Raw genomic sequence first — 7642 nt, 5'->3', positions numbered from 1 at the left:
AGATCTCTAGTCTTTCCCATTCTGTTGCTTTCCTCTATTTCTTTGCATTGATCACTGAGGAAGGCTTTCTTATTTCTCCTTGCTATTCTTTGGAACTCTGCATTCAAATGGGAATATCTTTCCTTTCTCCTTTGCTTTTCGATTCTCTTCTTTTCACAGCTATTTGTAAGGCCTCCTCAGCCATTTTGCTTTTTTGCATTTCTTTTCCGTGGCTGCTAGATGGCAGGTATTCTTTCTTTTCTGAGTTCCCTCAGGGCTCACCAGCTCACCTTCCCTGGGGGCTGCCAATTGCTGACGACTGTGACATCCTTTATTTACTGATATGACAGAAAATATTCCATCTTTCAAAGTCAAGTCCCTGACCTCAAGGCACCTGTGTTCTCACAAGAGAATTCAGGTGAGCAGCTGTAGGTAATGTATGTATAGCTGGTTTGTACAGCTCCATGACAAGAAAGACATTAAAAGTGCCAGTTTCTATATTTTAGTCAAATTAAATCTATTAAGACTGTCCTTTCCAAACGTGATGAAGAGTCTAGTGTCTGTCATTTCAGAAGGTTCTTTCTGTCTCCCATAAGCATAAGAAATCATGGAGCTTATGATTTAAAAAAAAAAAAAAAAGAGGCAGCTTCTGCTTATCACTCCAGGACATAGACGCTGCCTTGGTCCTTGTCCAGGCTATATGCTAGGTGTGTCCAGTGGCAAGCACTTTTAACCCCTTCTTTGTGCCAAGTTCAACCATGAGGGTGAGTCCTCACTCAGCCCAGCAGCCACAGCCTTTGCATGTCTTTCCACCTCTGAGCTGTTGCATTCAAGTGAGCTCAGCTCTTCCCACTTCATGAAACTCACAAGCCTCTTTCCAGCCCTGGGGGACTTAGCTACTGCCTCCCCATCCTTCCAGGCCTCAGTTCAACAGCTGTTCCTGGCATTCTACACCCCACGGCCCGGTCACAGCTTCTTCATAGCACAGATCAGTATCTGAAACCACTTGATTTATGGACTTTGTGTTGATTTTCTGTGTTCTTTGGAAGAACATAAATCCCCTGAGAGCCAAACCCTACTTTCTGGTACGTATCCAATGCCTGGGCTTTCCAGGTGGTTCAGCGGTAAAGGAGCCATCAGCCAATGCAGGAGACATGAGTTTGATCCCTGGGTGGGGAACATCCCTTGGAACAGGAAATGGCAGCCCACTCCAGTATTCTTGCCAGGAGAATCCCATGGATAGAGGAGCCTGGCAGGCTGAAGTCCATAGGGTCACAAGAGAGTCGGACACAACTTAGCAACTAAAACAACAGTGCAGTGCCTAGAAAAGTGCCTGGCACGTGTCAGTGACGGATATCTGCTGAATGAACAATGGAATATGCCAGGTCTCCAATCTCCTCCTTTTCTTATACTGTCTGTCCAACATTCTTCTGCCAACAGACCCCTCCCCTAATGGATCTAGGTCTTCAAAAACAACATAACTCAGGAGTGGAAAATGGAAAAGTGTTTTTCATTCTTTCTAGCTCAGTCCACAGCAGAGGGAAACAAGTTATTAATTTTCCAATTACTATCACACTCATGTATACACAGATATATCTTTAATGTCAGGATTATTTTAAGGAAATAATTGATTAGGGTCTGAGCTGGATCACATCACAAAACTGATCTGAATTCAGTGATTTTTCAGAATGATGATTTGGACTTAGTTTAAGGTTGTTTCTTCTTTTGCCTGGTACTCGACCACCCAATGAGCAGTGAAGTGAATATACACAAGAAGAAAGCTATAGATGAGTAGACTACTTCCTCAGTTCAGTTCAGTCGCTCAGTCGTGTCCGACTCTTTGTGACCCCATGAACTGCAGCACGCCAGTCCTCCCTGTCCATCACCAACTCCCGAAGTTTACTCAAACTCATGTCCATTAAATCGGTGATGCCATCCAACCATCTCATCCTCTGTCGTCCCCTTCTCCTCCCACCTTCAATCTTCCCCAGCACCAGAGTCTTTTCTAGTGAGTCAGTTCTTCACATCAGGTGGCCAAATCATTGGAGTTTCAGCTTCAACATCAGTCCTTCCAAAGAATATTCAGGACTGATTTCCTTTAGGGTAGACTGGTTGGATCTCCTCGCAGTCCAGGGGACTCTCAAGAGTCTTCTCCAACACCACAGTTCAAAAGCATCAATTCTTTGGCACTCAGCTTTCTTTATAATCTAACTCTCATATCCACACTTGACTACTGGAAAAACCATAGCCTTGACTAGATGACTCTTTGTTGGCAAAGTAATGTCTCTGCTTTTTTAATATGCCATCTAGGATGATGACTACTTCCTGATTGCTCCTCATTCCCCATAGAGAGGCTCCCAGAACTGAGTGGTTTCATCAAATCAAGTACAGTAAGGAATTCACCAAAATGGAAGAGCCCAGAATCTCAGGTTGTCCACTTTCATAGGAACTTCCTAAGCCATATGAGCAACTCCTGGCTGCACAGAGGGGCATACTGTCTGCTATGTCTGACAGCACCAGAGGGCCAGCTTCAGGTGTGGAGAACTAGGCTTGGTCACCACCCACCATAGAAATTGTGGTAGAAGATAGCTTAGTGTCATCAAAAAATAATAATAAATTATTGGGTTGAGTCTTCTTGTTTAGTCGCTAAGTCGTGCCTGACTCTTTGCAGCACCATGGCCTGTAGCCCGCCAGGCCCTCCTGTCCATGGAATTTCCCAAGCAAGAATACTGGAGTGGGTTGCCATTTCCTTCTCCAGTAGTTTAAACAAGGAGAGTAATGTACCATGGAAGACAGGAAGAAGATGCTTTCAAGCCTATGAAATGGTTTTGTCTAAAGACTTGGAGAAGTCGAAATTAATTGTGGGGAGTAACCCACAAAAGTAAGCCTGGCTCAAAAACTGGCTGTAGGCAGGGTTTACATTGAGAAACTAGAGCCACCTGGTGGAGAATATTGAAAGCAGCCAAGAAAAAGAAATGAAATCAACTGAAGAAACTTAAGCAGAAAAGGAAGTTGCTGAAGGATATTTAGACAGCCATGAGAATTCCTGGGAGGGGTAGAAAGCCAGCCACTGAAGCTAGGCGAGCAGGAACAACACCCAACCACATTGCAGAAACTTCTAGCGAACCACCTTTGCTGTCTTGCTCTGTCTATGGCTCTCGAGGCTAAACGTTCTAAAGCTCCACCATTGCTTCCCCCAAGAAACCAGCCATCTGTCACCATGCTAGTCAAAAGAGTAATTTCACCACGTAGTTGAACTCCTATGCACTCACCAAAACCCATGACCAGATTATATGCTGTTTGGTGTGGTATGTGCCTGAGTTCTGGCCAACAGAATGTATCAAGGGAAGAAGCATACCACTTCCAAGAAGAGCCCTTAAAATCTTCCTGCAAATGGTTCTCTGTTGCTTCTTCCAGTGCCTGAGTTTCTGAGAGCCCATGTGGAAGTCTGCTCCACCAAGAACTCCAGCATCAGACTTTGTTATGAGAAGTAAGTGTATATTGGGGTTTCAGTGCTGAGGATGAGGTTTTTTTAACAGCGGCAAGGAAATCACTCAAATCGTTCACTTCTAAACAAAGTCTTCTATGGGACGAATCTAGGTTAGACACTGCACTCTCGTTACAAGAGAGCCTGACATGATTTTGTTTTCTGACATCATCCTTGTGCAAGAAGGATTCTGCATGTGGACAGTTATTAACATATAGAGAATACTTAGAGCAGTGATAAATGAAGCAAGATCCCTACAGAAAAGAACAAACAGAAAATGAAACAATGGCCAGTAAATATGTGAAAGGATCGTCAGTTTCACTAGTCATCATGGAAATGCAAATTTATAACAAAATAGACTATTTTATAGACAATAGATTGCTTTTTTTTTACCACATGGTTTGTAGAATTTTAGTTGCTTGATTAGATATCAAACCCAGGCCCTCGACAGTGAAAACTCAGAGTCCTAATTGCTAGACCACCAGAAAATTCTGGCAAAATACTTTACATTTTTCAGAAATTGGGTGATGATGTGGAGAAATGGCCCTTTCTTATTACCTTGGTCAAAATGTAAATTATTGCAACTGGTACAAAGAGCAAAAGTAGACATTATATAATACGGTTGAAGTTGTATGTGACAAGACAACCCAGCAAGTCTGCTTCTAGATATTAGCAATGGAGTGTCTCATACAAATGGATAAATGGTGCAGCCCAGAAGTGACAAGTGTTGCTTTTATTCCCATCTCATTGGCCAGAACTAGTCACATGAAAGAGAAAAGAGTATTCCTTCCACTTGTCCAGAAGGGGTTAGAAAACTGGCAATCACTTAGCACTAGAAATCTCTGCCAAGCTTTTTCAGAAAACGTCAGTATTGAAGTCTTTCTTGCATGAATCAGCAATGAAAGCGTCAACTACAAATTGGCATGGACCAAGAGCATTGCCAAGGACTGAACCACAAAGGCGTTTGCCATCTGCCTCTACAGAAACTGAAGCCCATGCTGCTACAGCTGATGACTTTCAGCAACCCCTGAGGGAGTTCAGGGTGGAGCGAGGAACTCTGTGCTCCAGGGAATCTGGTGGGACAGGTCTTTAGATAGTTGGATGTTTTTAGGTACAGATTTTATGATCCCAATCCTTGTATCTCCTCATATCTAGAGAAGCACTAAATCCCTTCATAGTGACATCAGATCCTCATGACTAACAAAAAAACCTTTTGTAAAATGAGTGTTTCATGGTATTGAACTGCCCCTTCACCAAAACCTTATATATTGACTTTCCCCCACTGCCGCTTTGGAGCAGGCTCTCAGAGCTATCTGAGCTGCTGCCTCTCGGGCTGCAGTCCTCATCTTGCCCCAAATAAAACTTAACTCACAACTCTCAAGTTGTACATCTTTTTTTAGTCAACAGAAGCTTGACTATAATAATGAAGTAAAAAATTCAGTTTCATCAGTCATTAAGTAAATGCAACTCAAAACCACACTGAGATGCCACTTCACACCCAGTAGGCCTGATGTAATTTTAAAAAACTGGAACCCTCATACATTGTCAGAGAAGGCAATGGCACCCCACTCCAGTGCTCTTGCCTGGACAATCCCATGGACGAAGGAGCCCGGTGCGCTGCAGTCCATGGGGTCGCTAAGAGTTGGACACGACTGAGCGACTTCACTTTCACTTTTCACTTTCATGCATTGGAGAAGGAAATGGCAACCCACTCCAGTGTTCTTGCCTGGAGAATCCCAGGGACGGGGGAGCCTGGTGGGCTGCCATCTATGGGGTCGCACAGAGTCAGACACGACTGAAGTGACGCAGCAGCATACATTGTAGGTAGAAATATAAAATGGTGCAGCCACTATGGAAAACAGTTTGGTGGCTCTTCAAAAAGTTAGAGTCACCATACAACCAGCGTAACTACTCCTAGGTATTACCTACCATCTGAGCCACCAGGGAAGCCCAGACGCTACCTAAGAGAGTTGAAAAAAATGTATGTTGAAATAAAAACTGTACAGTGTTTAGAGCAGCATTATTTAGAGAAGTTATTATAATAGCCGAAATTTTCAATCAAATATCATTAACTAATGAATGGATAAACAAATGTGGCATACCCATACCACGGAATATTATTCTGCCATAAAAAGGCATGAAGTGCTGATCGTGCTACATGATAAGCCTTGAAAACAAACGAAAGAAGCCAGGCACAAAAGACCACATATTCTATCTTTATGAAACGTCTGTGTGTCCTTAGTCGCTCAGTTGTGTCTGACTCTTTGCCACCCCTGGGACTGTAGCCCACCAGGCTCCTCTGTCCATGGGATTCTCCAGGCAAAAATCCTGGAGTGGGTTGCCATGCCATCCTCCTGGGAATCTTCCCAACTCAGAATCAAATCCAGGTCTCCCGCACTGCAGGCGGATTCTTTACCATCTGAGCCACCGGGGAAGCCCAAATGAAACGTCTAGAACAGAGAAATTCACAGAAACAGAAGGACAATTGATGGTTGCAGAAAGCTAGTGGGAAGGGAAGACAGGAAGTGACTCTAATTTTTGCAAGGATGAAGTGGTCAGAGTCAGACAGTGGTGATGGTCACAAAGCCTTGTGAAGAGACTAAAAGCCGCTGAATAGTACACATTAAAATGGTTAAAATGGTGAATGTATGTATGTGAATTTTATCTCAATTGTTAAATGTGTGTGTGAAGTGGTGCTAGTGGTAAAGAACCCACCTACCTATGCGAGAGACAAAAGACGTGAGTTCCAGTCTTTTTGCCTGGAGAGTCCCATGGACAGAGGAGCCTGGTGGGCTACAGCTACAGTCCATAGGATCGCAAAGAGTCGGACACCACTGAAGAGACTTAGCGTGCATGCACAACCCATAGCACACACATGTATGTGCACGTGCCTAGCATAGAATTAAGTTACTCAAGCTCTGGTTAGTCTGTAGGCTGTATTTGACACAGCTCTACCAGGTAGCTGAATGAAAGCAAACCACTTAACCTCTCTAAGTCTCAGTTTCCTGTGTAAAAAATGGGGCTGATAATAATGCTTGCCTCCTAGAGTTGTCATGAGGATTAAATGAGCTAATGAAAGTACATATCATGGGACTAGAACATGGTAGTGAAGTGAAAGTGAGAGTCACTCAGTCGTGTCCGTCTCTTTGTGACCCCATGGACTATCCGTCCGTGGAATTCTTGGAGTGGGTAGCCTTTCCCTTCTCCAGGGGATCTTTCCAACCCAGAGATTGAACCCAGGTCTCCCACATTGCAGGCGGATTCTGTACCAGCTGAGCCACAAGGGAAGCCCAGAACATAGTAAGCCCTCAGTAAATAGTGCAAAACATAACTAAATGCACAGATAATGATACCTGTACAGAGAGATAGAGAAAGAAAGAGAAATAGACTGGGAAGAATGTGCTGATCAGCCCACAGGAACTTTCTTGTCTTGAAACTTTAGCAGTAGGAATTTGGTAATTTATCACACATTCTTTTTTAGATTTGCCTAGAATGACTCAGTCCCCTAAAGGCAAAGTACCTGATAAAATGACAAACGGAAGTCACTGAATTAAAATGTCAAGATCCTGTACAGACACACACACACACACACACACACACTTGACAGACTTAACAAACTAGTTATGTTCCTCTAAATCAGCAATGACTGAAGAAAGCTATTCATTTCAAAGGAAAGCAAATGTGAATTTTCACTCTTAGATACTTTCACCAAAATTACAGCTCCACATAACTTGCAGCTTCTTTGCTTCTACAAGTCTTTCCAGAAAGTGAAAGTGAAAGTTGCTCAGTCGTGTCCGACTCTTTGTGACCCCATGCACTGTCAGAATACTGGAGTTGGTAACCTTTCCGTACTTCAGGGGATCTTCCCAACCCAGGGATCGAACCCAGGTCTCCCGCATTGCAGGTGGATTCCTTACCAGCTGAGCCACAAGGGAAGACCAAGAATACTGGAGTGGGTAGCCTATCCCTTCTCCAGTGGCTCTTCCTGACCCAGAAATCGAACCAGGGTCTCCTGCATTACAAGCGGATTCTTTACCAACTGAGCTACCTGGGAAGCCCCACAAATCTTTCCAAGGCCAGCTCAAATCTCACCTCGTTGAGCCTTTCCAATCACTCCAGAAGAACTATGCTTCCTCTTCCACTGAGCTTCTCAGTAAAAGGAAGGACCTGAGGAAG

Source organism: Bison bison, unplaced genomic scaffold (genome assembly GCF_000754665.1).
Source record: "Bison bison bison isolate TAMUID 2011002044 unplaced genomic scaffold, Bison_UMD1.0 scf7180017864105, whole genome shotgun sequence".
Taxonomy (NCBI): domain Eukaryota; kingdom Metazoa; phylum Chordata; class Mammalia; order Artiodactyla; family Bovidae; genus Bison; species Bison bison.
The sequence above is the reverse complement of the archived record's forward strand: the minus strand, read 5'-3'. Positions refer to the sequence as shown.